The sequence below is a fragment of the Rousettus aegyptiacus genome, unplaced genomic scaffold (genome assembly GCF_014176215.1).
Source record: "Rousettus aegyptiacus isolate mRouAeg1 unplaced genomic scaffold, mRouAeg1.p scaffold_m13_p_1, whole genome shotgun sequence".
Classification (NCBI taxonomy): Eukaryota; Metazoa; Chordata; class Mammalia; order Chiroptera; family Pteropodidae; genus Rousettus; species Rousettus aegyptiacus.
The window spans coordinates 136,893,820-136,910,109 of NW_023416284.1; the positions used below are offsets into that span (position 1 = coordinate 136,893,820).

The window sequence follows — 16,290 nt, forward strand, 5'->3', positions numbered from 1 at the left end:
TTTTTAAAGCCCAATATATTAGAGTTCTAAAGATGGTATCTCTTTTTGGGAAATTTTTTTTCTCATAGCTCTTGGTATGGTTTACATTTTAAAAAGTTGTGAAATTGGAGGAAGCATATGGATTAGAAACTCACTGAATACCTAATGTTTTCTGTTGATGCAACAAAACCTTAAATTCAATTGATTACTTGAACATGGTTATATAATATGTTTTGATAAAGTATAAGTTCTACATAATATATTATCTCTTCTAGGAGAACAATATTGGAACTTTTAAGTAAATAATGTTTCTTCTCAATAACTAGGTACAGAATAACATGAAAAAGTTCTAACTTAATTTTGTAAAGTAATGGGATTAATTTATCATAGAGCCCAAAGCATGCAATATAACCAAATTTTTTAGTATTTCACCATGCTTATCCTCATTTTTTCTACCTATAAGAGATGTGAGGCATTATTGTGCTTATTCTTAAAACTGTCTTTCACACGATTAAATCTGGGTTTCGAAATTCCTCATATTAGAAGACCTTCATGTATCCTGGGTGATAGGGCAAGTAGAGGCTCTGTTTGATCCTTTCTGGACTAGTGTCTCAGTAATGATGTATCCTCAGAGTAAAGGCTAAAAAGTAGCATAGTCACTTTCTTAACATAAAACGTTCTCAGAATCCCATTTAGATCCCTAAAATTCTTATTTGAAATCCAGAATTTTGAAACACTTTATTTTTTATTTTTCCCACAGTAGGCTCAACAGAGATCCCCTACTGGTATTTTCATTCAGTACTGAGAGCTTAAAGTGGGCACAGCCTTGATCGTATATACAATGCCAATTGGAAATATGTCTGTTTTTGCTTTCTTTACAAACCCATCATTTTTAGTTTCAGTTAGCTAATGCCAGAAATGCAGCACACATATTTCAATATCTGGTTATGAGAATAAAAAGCACGCAAACAAAAAAAACACCATATTTTATAACTTTAAAATATCGTTCAGAATGCTTATCTTGTGCATAAGATGGTCTCCCTTACTCTACATTCTAATTAAGTAGAGCAGTAAATCAAAGCATGCTGGATGTTTTGTGAGGAACAGCTGGATTAAAATGTGCTTGAGAATAGGGCCTGGTGTCTTGGATGCCTTTTGGCAGGCTGCCTGCATTGGTGCAGCTACAGAGTACTGGAATGCTTGATAATTTCAGGGCAAGTTCTGTTTTCCATGGCTTACAACCTGCTTAATGCAGGGAAGAAAGCTTGTAACTGTTTTGCCATCTCATCAGTATGTGATACAGAATAATCACAGTGGTTACCTAACAGTGATGGAAAGCCTGAGCAGCAAGGGAAAAGGGAACTGCAAATCTGACTGAACATGGGCATTTCAGGTTCGGAAATATGTGCTACCTACTAAAATGAGCTATCGACTAATTCAGGAAGAAATGTTGTATAGACTTAATGTTCATCTTCATCCACACTATAATGAGAAGGACTAGACTGGCTTCCATATGTGGGATATTTATTTCAGCAATACAAGAAAATATATTCCCCTAATATTTTTTCTGTACGCACAAGGCCCTAAATTTTACAGATGTGATTAATGTTTTAATTTGCTGTTCTAGTTGGATACAAGTTTACCATACAATATAAATTACTTACGAAGAAATTTGCTTATATGGAGCTTAATTCATAAGCTGTTTAACCACCTTGTGTGGTATTGCTGCTGTTTCTCTATGGGACTATGCAGCTACGTAGCTTATTTCAAAAATAAAAGCAATCATCCTATAAAATATTTTTAAATTATTTAAAAATAATATATACCCAAATGATTGTCATTTAGTTAAATTTTAAAAAGTAACCTCAAATCTTAACAATTAAATCCAGGCTACATTTTTTTAAAATTCAAAATAAGCCAGATATGTTTAATGTTCACAAGCCCGATAGGTTTAATGTTCACTTTTTCAGTTCTCTTGATATTTAGTCCACCAGTATTCTTTTGGCATGAATTTAATGTAGTTTGTTGGCAAATATGATGCAGAACCTGCGTTTCCTTGAAAGTAATTCTCATTTGTTTCTCTCAGAATAAATAATGAATTTTTAGAAATAGAATGTTATGTCAAAATAACACGAGGCACCTCTTTACCTGTTCTCAACTTGAGCTCAGTGGAAGGTGTCTGTATAAATCAATTAATATGTGTAAATTTAAGTTTTTTCATCTGTAATAGAAAGGTGATATCAATATCCCCCTTATCTACATTTTATTGTGAGGACCCATCACATAATATACGTGAAATGCACTGAACACTTTAAAATTAAATATTTGTATTTGTTATTGCTACTTCTATAAATAACCTTTTCATTCAAATGCTAGAGAAGGCCACTGCATCAAAGTGAATCATCACAAGAAATATCAGCCTATACAGAAGAAAGGTACAGATTTAGGCATTGTGGATCCAATGCATATACAGCTTCTGAGAAGGGGCATCCTCACTCTTTTAAACAAAAAAGGTACAAAATTATGCTTACAAAATTACGTGAAAAGTAATTTTCATTTAGAATGAGAAAATAAATCACTACAAATTAGAGACTTGAAGATATAGGTCTTATTCTAGTAAATTGAGACAATTTGCTAGAAATGCTTACACAGACATGCTACTTGAATCCAATCTCACTATTCCTCCCTACCTAGAACCCTTTTGGGCTCCCTCCCAGTCGCTCTCCTGCCCTCTCATAACAGCTGGAAAGCTAATCATTAATTTCACCTAGAGTAGGCTTCTGGTGGGAGCTTGCGTTGGTAAGGACAATACTGATCTTTATTCGTTTTCCCACTTAGTTTTCATAATTCAATTGGTCCTTCTTAGGTTATATAATAATGAAAAGTTGCTTAGAACAAAAGAAATGTTAACAGAAAGAAAAAACAAATATGAAAAAGGTACAAAGGAGAGCTATATACAGCAAGTTTTTAAATAATGTTGTTTTGTTGAACATTTGTTCAACATTGTTATGTTATAATGTTGATGAGAAAAACATGCGGCCCCTGGTAGGGGCCACCGTCTGCGTGGGTTTTCTCCAGGTAATCTGGTTTCTTTCCACATCCCAAAGATGTATGTGTTAGGTGAACTGGTGTGTTTACACTGTCCCTGTCTTAGTGAACGTGGGGGTGTATATGAGGGACCCTACAAAGGAAATGTGACCTGTCCAGGGTGGGTTTTGGCCTGGTGTCCTGAGCTGCTGGGAGAGGCTCTGGCCACCCTGGACTCTGAACTGGAATAAGCAGATTGGAAAATAATTATCTTACTTGTTTTCATTCATCTTTCTTAAATCTATATATAACTCACATTTATTTCAATGTTGAATATTAGAAGAGTTTGGAGTCTTTATTTAGGAATTTGATGATGTTTTCATGACTAGAAATATGCTGCAGGAACTTAACTCTTGTTTATATCGATTAGCCTGTGGTAAAATTGGTTTCCTTATAAGTTTTTTTTTGCTGAAAGTCACAGTTTCCAAGAACCTACCGATGACGTTAAGTGAGGACCTACTATATCATCAAGTAGCTTAAAGAGATGATGTCTTATTTTCCAAAGGTGCTTAAGGATTGTTTCGGTGAGGTGAATTGCATATCCAAGAAGAGCAGCTGTCTGTTCCCCACTGATTCTAGGTATATCACTGTGCAGATTGTGTGTAAATGAATGCAGAAACGCATAGGGATCACTAGATCCCATTTACAATAGGACAATTTGCAAATATATTTTAATAGATACTGTGGAAAGTAAATTTCTGAGAAAAATCTTACTGCCTAGAATATTGGGACCTACAGCACAATGCCTGTGGCTTGCTTTATACTGTTTAGATAACCTTAAATACATTTTCTTTTCCTAACTTTCTTTCCTCAAATGTCATTTGTTTTTACTGAAGGACAGTTGGGAAGTTCTTGCTCTTTCATTAAATAGGACCAGAAATAACAGGAATAATTGAAATTTTTCATGGAATTCAAAACTAGTAATAGTCATATATTTAACATTTTTTTACATTAAAAAATAAAAGCTTTCTCAAGTGTCAAATTAATCTTGATAACTACTCACTTTGCATCTTTTTAAAAATTATTTTTTGGCAGCATATTTAAATACATTAAAACAACTTTCTACAGCAAAATATCAACATAACCAAGTGTACAAACTCAGTGGTTTGGTAGAAATGTAAAAGTAGGATTCTACTATTTATGTATATGATTAAGATTTATATTTTTAAACAAAAATGAAGGACTCCACAAATATAATGCAAGCAGAACTGGAAACAACATTATTTTGAATTAAGCAACTATAGTTTGTATTCTCTAAGTATACATTATAGCTTACCAATCACCAATTTAGCTTTAAACCTATTTGACTTTATTCATCTAATTAATAAACATTTATTCATAACCTTTGACATGTTTATACTGTAACTGGGGAACAAAGATCAGGATACAAATAAACATTGGTCCTCCATTTTATTTTTTACTTATTTATGTATTATGTATGATACCATCTTGTTTCAAAAAAAGTTTATGTCATATAATCTGATTCTTTATACTGTCTTCCTCTTATGATTGAGAAAGAATAGAGTACAAATAATCCTAGGAAAAATTATAAATTGATTTAGAAAAAAGAACACTTAAAAATCTTCAATTCGCTTGTTAAAGTTCTAGTAAAGAACTATTACATATGACAATGACAAATTACTAAGTTGCTGTGGGTTATACAGTTGGGCCACAGGAGAAGGGAGAAGTATAATATACAGATGCACCTTTGGACAATAAATTTGAAACCTATTTGGAAAGAAATGACACACATGAAGAAACCTGAGTACAATGCAAAGCAGTATACAGAAGTGTGAGACAAGTGAGGAAGAGTTGTTTCATAAACAATGTATACACTGTGGTAAGGGTATGGTCTCGGTCATTTCAGGTTTCCACAACATGTAAAGTTTCAGCTGGTCCTTTGAGGATAAAAAAGGATGCCTACTGGTTGATAGGGAAAGACTGGGAGATAATTTCAGATGGAAAAATAATGGAATGGGGGCATGATAATAGCAACTTATAGACTTCCATTGTGTGTAGGCAGTTACTATCGTCTTTAAGGGTGCATATGTAATCTAAATGATATAATAGAAAATAAATACTCTTTTCAATGAATATAGTTCCCTTATTTGATTTCATTTGAAAACAAATTACATTGCTTGGAGAGCCCCACCAGTGCATTCAGTCCCATGCAAAGGAATAAATAACTAAAGGTAAAGCTTACTATAATATTTATATAAAAGCTAAACATTATTTTAATATCTAGTATAGTGTTGAGGTACTATTTTAAATTGTTCCATGATTGAGAGATGTGTTTTTTAGTTGTTGTTTTTTAAATTTTTTTTTTTAGACAAGGCAACCCTTAGTTGACCTCACAGATTGCAAGGACCTTATCAGTTTACAATCCCTTATTTTTTATTTTTTATGCCTATAGCACCTGGTATTCTTAGGTGGTCTCCCATCCAAGTACTAATCAGGCCTGACCCTGCTTTGCTTTTGATATCAGATGGGATTGGGTTTTTCAGGGTGGCATGGCCATAGACAAGAGATGTGTTTTATTAACAGAAACTTAACCTAAATATAAGAGCTTAATAAAGTTGAAGAAATCAGTTATGTGATGATTTAGCAGATTATAAAAAGATTTAATGATCAATGACTGATTCCTATTTCTTTTTTCATTGCTGATAACATAATATAACAATGAAATTACTGCCAGTGCTGCTCTCTGTAACTTTACTGAGTATATTTGTTTAAAAGAGAGGGAAAAAAGTCAAAATGAAATTAAGATTATTTGGTTATATAAGCTTTGCTTGATCCTATTTGGAGTTACTTTGGGGATCTGCAAGTTTTATTTCAAAGTTATGCTATTTGAAACCCTTCAGTGCTATAAACATTCCATTATATAGAAAAGCAGACACGTATACAAACTTAACTTGGCAGAAATATATGTTTGCAGCTAACAGACTGTGCATAGTAAGCCCAGAATGAAATATAATCAAGGGTCTGATGCTGACATGGTAAGAAGACTGTGGTCTCCTAAAAAAGTGATGAAAATGTTTTCCCTTAGAAATCAATTATAAAGAAAAAGTGTGTGTGTGTGGGGGGGGGGAAGTTCTGATGTTTTCTCTGGAAATGTATGTTTAATAATCACTTAATGTTCATATTAATAGAAATGCTACCAAAACAAATTAAGTGCATCTTTTGTATTCTGAAGGCCGTGTATAATGAGAGGGAGAGTTTTGCAGACTGACTACTCAGAAGTCGCCAACATACTATTTATCCATCGGCAAACTTGCCATATTCCAAGACCTGGTCCTCAGCCTTTCAGGATCAGTAATTTGATTTGGGCAGCACACCAAGAGTTCATGGATCCCACACAGCTGGATACCCATTTATCACATTCATAGAGAATGCTACATTAAACATCAAATGATGATTTATTAATTTACGGTGAAAAATACAAATGTTGATCAGTTCAGAATTCTCAAGTTGGCCTAACCAAAGCTTTTTCTCATTTTAACAAAGCCCCTACATGGGAGGCTGAATTATTAGTCTCTCGATTTCCTCCCACAGATGACTAATGACATCTATCATGACAGGTTTTGCTAGTTTAAAGACAACCTACTCAACTTGTTTTTGTGTGGTTATTCTTATACAGCACCAACGATGTCTAAGATCATTTTCAACTTTATCTTTTACTGGACACTATCTTTAAATATATTTTTTTAAAAATCATTAACATATAAAATGAGCAGACATTAGGGATCCTAATAAATGATGAACCATGTCTGTTTCACTACAGGTGCATTAATGTGATACAGAGAAGATATATTCAACATAAGACATTTTCCTCATATGTTAAAAAAGGAATATGGAAATCATTTGTTGAAATGTATTGGTCAACAAAGGGATAATCCTTATTATTACTATAAGTGGAAGATAAATGAAATTATCATTTATGCTCATAACTGGCTACTCGGCTTGCTCACCTTCAGCTAGAGATTGCATTATATACCAGGTACTCTCTCCAAATCCCTCTCCCTGATTCAAGCGGATCCAATCGTGATAACTTCTTAACCATGTGCATTGTTGTTCCAGAGATAAACACTTTACCTGAGCCTGGTTTATCAGTACATTTTCTGGAAATTTGGGACTTGAAAGAGAGTCTCTTTCCCTCTCTGATGGCTAAAGCTACATAATGTATAACTTGGGAACTGTCAGTGACCACATGGAGAGTGCAGGCCTACAAAGATAGGATACACTAATAGCATGTAGAAAGAATCAAAATAAATCCAGACAGAGTGTTTCAGAAGCATTAAAGGTCCTAATTCCAGTGGCCTCTGAGGTCTAAATCCCTGAGCTTTCTCTAGCAGTTTCAGTTTTCATACTGAGTGTGAAATTTTTAGACAGGACAATGCCCTCCCCCATCCTCCCGACACACCCTTTTTTGTGTGTGTGAAGCTAACAAAAGTTTAGTTTTTATTAATTAAACAAAAATTTTAATAATACAAGAAAATTTATTTTTTAGCCAGATAAAATTCAAAGAAACTTAGTTAATAAAAAAGTAAATATGTATTAGAAAGAAAAATATATTGTAAGTTATATAGCATTTTCTTTATTCATTTAAGAGCCTTACTGATTAACAATTAGTACAGAAACCATGATTCCATTTAAAAACTCATCATTCATACCTTAATATTTTTACCTAAGAGAGACCTATATATTCCTATGTATATGAATATTAATATTCAATGACATATTGCTTTTTAAATCTCATAATCAAAAACATTGAATTAGCGAGATAATATCTAATTACTAGTAAAATACTAAAGAACTACTATTGCCAATATTTTTTAAAGACAGTTCTAAATAGGATATTTGTTTTTACTTATTATCAGTCAGTGTACTTGCTAAATGTGCACTCTTTCCAAAGCACTCTTCTAGATGTTGAGGGTGAGATAAATATGAACTATATAACCTCTAAGAAGAATTATAGATAGTTAGACATGCTTCAATAGATGTAACAAATAATACAGTCCATCAAACAACTGTTTATTAGTATCTTTAAAGCATCTAAGTCCTCAATGAAACACTGAAAATATAAAGTGGGATTAATAGTTTTTGTATCATTTTGAATGAAGACAATAACATACACCGAGGGTCCATTATGCATTTTATGTAACTATACATGTGGATTTAGTTACTGTTCCAATGGGGTATTAACCTAAAGAATTAGTCTCGGAAATCCTTTCTCCCGACCAGCACCTTTCCTCGTTCTACCCTAACCTTAACTCTTGATCTGTCTAACTTCTGCTTATTCTTCATATCTTAGCTGATGGACCCTCCTTCAGAAAGTCTGCTGTTAGCTTCCTAAAACTGAGAGTTTAGATTCCTCTCTAAAGGACAGGTGATTCCTACCCTCTCTAAAGGACAGATTCTCACTGACTAGCCCTGTTTGTTCTCTCCTCAGTAGATAGTGAATTCCTGTAGAGTAGACAGAGATTGTGTTCATTTTGAACATAATATCATTAGAGATTAGCACAGTGCAGAGCATATAGTTTCTCAATAATAAATAAAACATCAATGAACAAATGCATCCAGGGATTTTATATAAACATTATTAAATAGGTGCTTTCTAAAAAAGAAGATGGAAAAATAAAGTCTGAAAAAAATTCAAGTTTGTTTTTTCAAAGTGAAAATTAAAGTTTCTTTTCTGATACTGGAAATAGAAGCTAAAGATATGAATTGGTTGGGAGGGACCTTATTTAAATTACTTACTTCTTAAGTGATAGGCAATTGTGAGACATGGTGTTATATTCATTGGGGAAATTGTAAACCTAAAATACATTACACCGTGCTTCCTAGGTTATATAAAATACCAATATGGAAGTCATGATTTAGGGCAAGATATTTCACACCAGTAACCTAAGCATTAAGTCTGATGCTCTTGCTTCTGCTAGTACTCATATCATGGGAAACTGCACTTCTCTAATTTATTTGGGGAAAAAAATGACATTTTATAAAAAAGTATCATTGATAATGCCTTAATGAAGAGTGAACCCTCTGTTAATTTCTTTTTCAGAATACATTTTTTTGACTCGAAAAAGGCTAATGAATGAAAGAATTATTCTGTCTGATTTATGGGGCTTTTAAATAACACAATCCTTCCAATCAAGGAGCAGGACTGTGATTTTTAAGATTCGCAGTCTGTAGTGAGAACACAACACAGAGCTGTCATTGCAGACAGATTTAAAATAAACTGCAAAAACTTCCCTTTTATATCACTGCCTGTACATTGTGTAAAAATGCATTATTTTATATAAGTAAAAAAGCAGATACCTGGCCTCAACTAATAAAAGAAAAATATTGAACTTGGTTATTATATCTGCTAACTACTTCTTTTAAAGTAAATTTCTTACATAGATATACTAGACATATATTAATTCCATCTACTGATACGTGTGTGTTTGTGATAATGGGTCCTTAGAATTATGCATACACATAAGGATAAATAGATATTGACATATTTTAATTATAAAATATATTATGCATTAGAAAGTATAAATTATATAATGAATACTCATTTTCATACCACCCAGACTCAGAAGTAAATTTTTAAAATCTTTAGAAACCATGTGTTTGTCTGATCCCTAACTCTCCCCAAGAATTAACTTCCATTCTGAATTTACATCTCTTTATATTTGTAATAAATATGTTTAAACAGCATATAACATTGACTATATATTTTTAAATTAACATTACTCACACTACAAAAATGTTTGAGCAACTTAGTCTTTGCATTTATCATTATATTTTTGTAAATCTGAGACGTGTGGCTCCATTTATTTACTTTTACTACTTAATGATATTTCATTTTATGTTACTTTATTTATTCATCTATTATAGTTCACTTGGGTTGTTTTCATTTAAAAAACTACAAATAATGGTGTTATGAGCCTCTTGCACATGCCTTGTTTGCATGTGAAAGTGTCTTTAGAGTATATACCTTGACCGACATTACAAAGAATTTTAATCTTCATCATCTTCATCTGAATTAGATATTGTTAAATTGGTTTTCTTAAATGATTTTATCATACAAGCTATAAATAAAAGTTCCTTTTTCCTTTATAATCTCAGAGATACTTAATATTTTCAGAATTCCAACTTTTTGCCATATCTATTGGATATGAAATAATAACCTGCTGGACCATTTCCATATTACTTGGGGGCAGGGATGGTGGGATTGGAGAGGCTCAGATTTATTCTTATGTGAATTACTTTCTCAAATTATTTGCTTTTTGAAAAAGCTAATTTAGTTTTTTTACTTTATGGATTTTTATGAGTTTTTCATATGTTCTATATACTAATTCTTTGTCTCATATATGCCATGCATATTTTCTGCTAATCTGTAAATGCTTTTTACTTGATATAGAGCGAATATGCAATATTCTCTGAAATTGTCTACTAAAGTTACTAAAGTTTTCCTTTTCATAGTATTCAACACACCCTTGCTATTTTGTTGTTGTTAACTAGGGTTCTAAATTTTATATGAATAACTAATTTTAATACCATTGATCAAATATTCTGTCCTTTTTCCATGAATTTTCAATATCAATCTTGATAAAAAGACAGAGAAGAATATCTCAGAAGATCAATTTATATGTTTGTATATTTAACTATATTTTAAGCATAAAGAGAAAAAAATGAGGATTGGCACATACCATGACTGTTTCTGCAAATATAAAAGTTCTTGGATAGGATGCTAATAACTTTATAGCCCAAAAGACCAAGAGGATGACACGAATTTGGAAACCCACAACTCTGAGGCAGTAAAGTTGAAATGAAATACGAATTGATAAAAATTAGGAATGTTTTAGGATATTTCATATAATTCAATTTTTTTCAGTAAATTTTCAACATTACTTTGGTTTTAAAATGACTAAAAGGAATAGAAAGACAGGAAACTCTTCACAGAAATTTCGCAAAAAAAAATTTTTAATGACAACCCATAAATAACAATGAGCATTTGTTGCAGTAAGGTAACTTGCTCCTGGTGGAAAATCTAATAATGTTCATTAAACAAACAAACAAATAAATAAATAAATAAATAAATAAATAACAACTTTTGTGAAGTGTTCTTTAAATATTGAATTTTTTAAAAAATGCATTAATTTACTAACACTACATAAGATATTATCATTAAATTAATATCTGTAGTCAATACTTCTCATTTCTACCCTGTTCCATTTTGTATAAGCATGAACAAAGAGCAAAAGCAATTCTGAGAGAATAATTTTAATAAGAAAATAAAAAAAGGATTTGAGAAATTGAACAAAATTTATAGTAATTTAGGATAGTAAAATTATCACAGAAATATATTATGTATTTGTGTAGAAATATTAAAATTAATAGGGAAATTCTTGATTATAACACATAGCTTATTAAGAAATATAATCAATAAGATACATATGCTTATTTAATATAACTCAATTTTTATTAATATGGCTTATTTTTGAGCTGTATTTTTGGTGAGAACAAAATAAAATGAAATATTTTATTGAGATTCATATAGTTCATGACCAATTGGCCTTGTGTAGAGTTGTTACTTAAATTATGGTCAGAAACAAGCATTTGAAATTATTGTTACTTGAAAATTTCAAGACTAATACTCATACACAGTTGTTTGTTCATATCTTGGCAGTTCCTATTGTTACAATTCTCCAAAATGAATCTTTTATCTTGTGGTGTTTGATTTAATCAGTGGGACTAATGCACAGTATTGTTTGAACTATGACACTCATGATTATTTTCTTTCATGTCCATAAAATTATTGGAAAAATAGATACAAATGTATTTAAGTATCAACTAATTTCTTATTTTTTATAACAACATACTTTAGAATGTTTAGTGATTTGTCTACCAGAAGGGTTATGCATTGCCCTATTAAATATATGTGAACAAATTTAACATTAATTTTATAGGACATGATAGAAATATGTCGGTAATGTATATGCCATACCAAACATTTGTTCTAGGGCAATTATCTTATTTTTGTTTCCATCGAAAATATATTGTGCAATATAATTTTGTTAAATGGACTAATACCTCACCAATTCATTGCAAATAGTTTTCTTCAAACCACTTAAAAAGGCATTCTTAGTTCTTTACTCATAGGGTCATAGTTAGAATTAAATGGAAATAATTGTTATAATTAATATTGTGATACAATCAGTAAAACAAAATAAAAGATAAACTGTTATCATAAAGACATAATTCCTTCCAAAACGGCATTTATTTTCTCTCTCTAACCCTAGTACTGATCTGTACGCATATGTAGACAAAGCATCTTATAATTACAATTGTGTATTAAGCTTAAAAAATGTATTTTATGTGAAAAAGCCCATGTTGCTAATAGACTTCATAATTATCATATTTAATGTCACTATATCAAATGTAATGATTTATATTTGCTCTTTGGATATTTTAACATTTTTTAGCACCATAAATAATTCTGCCATTAACTTTTCCTTTCACCTCACCATTATTAGGGCGATTCAGGATTTTAAAATCGTTTCAGAAAATCAGTATCACTTAATTGTTGTTAAAATTGTAATCTATTTGATAATATTTAATGTTAAACATATTCTATTTGTATAATTATATTTCTATTATGTGAATTGTTTGTCATGTTATTTGTCCTTTGAATTTACTTCTATATTTATCTATAATGCATCCTAATATATTTCTTATCAATTTTAAAATGATTTATATAACAAAAAACTTGTGGCCATAGTTGCTATAAATATTTTTTATATAAACCATATTCCTTTATATTCCGAAAACAGAGTTTCAGCCTCTGGATAGTAAAACCTACCTATTTTTTGCTTTCTAATTCTTCTGTTACTTCAAAGCTTAAAATTGCAATCCCTCAGGAGAGCTTATATAGGCAAATATATTTTCTACATTTTCCAATTTAAATGTATTTATTTTAAATATTAACTCATAATACAATTAAAATTTATTTTGGTTTCTATCTATAGATGGAATCCTCATTTTCAGTTAAAAGATTCTGCATTTTTCTATTATGCTGTGACTCTCATTTTAAGATATTATAAATGTGCAATAGAATCTACTTTTAAGTTTTTATTCCATTTATTTCTATATTTTTGGATACCAGTTTTAAGTTCCTTTACTTTGGTGCTTTTTTTAAAGATTAAATTACATGTGTTAAGACTAATATACTTATGTTTTCTTTCATGAGTTTTCATTATTTAAAAGAATTTGTAATTCATTACAAATATAAGGGATAAATATAACAACTCCTTCAAAATTATGAAAATTTATATTATCTACAAAATTTGGATTTATTCAAACTATGCAAATTAGTAAATTTATACCATCCCTGAAACATATTTTGAACTTTTAAGCATTTTAGTAAGATGGTTTCTCCTTCATTATAGTGGTTCTTCATCCCTTTAGTCTGCTTCCAAATTTTAGAAAAACATTAATTAAGGGGGTAAAATAACCCCAGCTCATTTTGTAGAGAGGTGTTCTGTAACACTTGCATGTGTATGTGATAGGACTGTAGTCAAGGAAAAAAAGATGAAATGTTTTCTAAAAGTGAGATGACTTAATGAAACTGCTCAGTCTGTACAACAGTGTCATGTATTTTACTTCAGTGAAGTTGTTAAACAAGATCTCTGTTTACATATACTGTTGTGTGGTTATCAACCCAATCAAAAACTCACTCATTGTTTTTTAATTCAAAAGTGATTAACAAATGCTGAGAAGTTACCTTATCTCACTGAAACACAGGTACCAACTCAGAGTAAATATTTTGGTAAACAATTATTCCATCCTTGCATATTCAGCAGTGTGCTAAATTATGCATAATCTTGCATAAGTAATAAGTGAAGGTAGCTTAAATTTCATATTTTTTTTTAACCTGACCTATTTCTTTCAGTGCTGTTAGCTGCTTAAATCATGTATGAGCTTTCTGTAAGGCTTCAATGAGTAGCTCGGGTGGAGAAACTTCAGTAATAAATTTCAGGAGAAGACAAGTTTTTTGACAGGCATAATGCAACACATACAGAGTCTGGAACTCACACTCTGGGAATTTAGAGCAATCCTTGCAAAGCAGCTTTTCTCTGTTACATTAATAGAGAAAATGAAGTATGAAAGTCCTCAGGAATTACCGCTAGGTGTAATTTAAATAATTTACCAGAAGACAGTTCAGCACATGCATAGAACAGGGGCATACGGAATTTGCCATAAGCAGTTTATAAATAAACTATATTCAGCTGAAGTAAGTCAGGCATAAATTATACCTATTCCCTTTGTGGCTGTACCCTGTTCCTCATTGTAGTAGTTATTTTTTTTTTTTTTTAAATTCTGGGTTATGACCTTCTTGAAATCACAGACATTGCTTTCCTTGTACCTTGCTTATGAGCTTCCTTATGGATATTGATTTGATAGCTATGAGATGAAAGTAAAATTACTACTGCTGGAAATAAAAAAAAAATGTATTACCTACCTATCTGTATACAGAATTCTGAAAGAATTTCTTAGACTGGTTGGGGGAGAGGGGAGCTATGTGGCCAAAGACCATCAAAGAGATACCATTTTATGAAAGCTTTACATCTTACATATAGAGAAAAAAGGATATAGTTTCTATTTCTTACCTTGAGTATTGTGCCTTAAATTATCAGGCCAAAGTAAAAATTCCAAATAAAAACATATAATAAAGATTAAAAATTATGCGGAAATTATTTGTAAAACATGCAAGTGAAGGGTAAAAAGTTTCTATTTCATAGAGTTATTAAAGAGCAGATGAACTATAATGGCAGTCAAAGTTTTCCACACACCTCAGAGTTAAAACTTTAGGAATGCATGCTCTCTACATACAGGTGTTAGAACCAGAACCTAAATGGTGCCTAGAGGGAATTGTGGGAGTATAGAAGATATGTTACAATAATTATGCTTTTATTTTCAGAATCAATTTTGTAATGATGGCCTTATAACTTGAAAACACCTGTAATTAGAGAAAATTTTTCTGTGATCCTTAATCTGCAATGTAGAATGAAAATACACTTTCATTTGTCCATATCTTTAATGAAGAAGAAAGACTTGATGTAGTTGACATTCAGATGTTCGGATCTGGGCTGTGATTTATTTATATGATCTTCATATGAGATTCTGTGCCTTCATTGTAATATATTGCTTGTGATGATAGATCTGGAAAACTTGGCCCAAGTTATGAGATAAAGAGGTTCAGAGGAACTTATGTACAATGTGGTGATTATAGCTAACAATTCTGTACTGTATACTTGAAATTTGCTCAGAGAACAGATTATAAGTGTTCTCACCAAAAAATGAAAATCAATATTAACTATGAGAGGTAATAAATGTGTTAATTAACATGGTAATAATTTCACAATAAATATATACATTATATCATGCTGTATACTTTTAGTATATTATAATTTTATTTGTCAACTCTACTTTGGTTAAACTAGGGATAAAAAGGAAAGCTTAGCCCAGAACCCTAAAACTGGGAACCTAGTTAATATGGGTTAGAATCTGTAATCTCATCTCAATGTTATAAGTAACTAAATGAAACAGCCAAAATAGATATGTAACCTGTAGAAAAAATTAGAAAGTTGTATAAAACTCTCTTTTTGTGTGTGTATCTGGCTTGTACTTGCCTGAATATAGGAAGAAATGTAAAAGTTCTAATATATTTTTGCTGTTGATAGGCAATCAAGACCATCAAGTGTAAAATTATAATGAGATTATTGCTATTATTTCTATGTGCACCACTCACACAAGGTGAGTACATTTCTATATAGCTATCGTAGATGCTAATCTCATAATATCATTTGGGGAATGTTGAAAGTCTCCACATTTTGGTAAGGGCATTCAGAAAAGTCTGAAAAAATACTATTCTAATATCTAAAGGAAGTAATAACGGAAATGTTGTAAAATATAAATGCTGTAATAAGCATTTATACAATGTATATTTATATAACACTAATATTTATATTCATATGAGAATAACGTTTAATTCTATGAATGTAAAATTTAGGTATAGTACTCATTGATGGGATGTAGGTGGCAAAATTGGGCAGGGAAAAAGGGATTAGTTGTACCTTGTACTGCTGAGGAAGGAAATCCTCCACTGAACCACACCAGACAGAATCTTGCAAAATAGGAGATATTAAAATAGGAGATAAGATGCCCTGGGAC

At 31.1% G+C, this 16,290-nt stretch overlaps 1 pseudogene; it reads right to left on the reverse strand.

The window, feature by feature from the left end:
* Nucleotides 1–5,470: 5,470 nt before the first annotated feature.
* On the reverse strand, nucleotides 5,471–5,588 carry LOC118605113 (annotated as a pseudogene).
* Nucleotides 5,589–16,290: the final 10,702 nt, after the last annotated feature.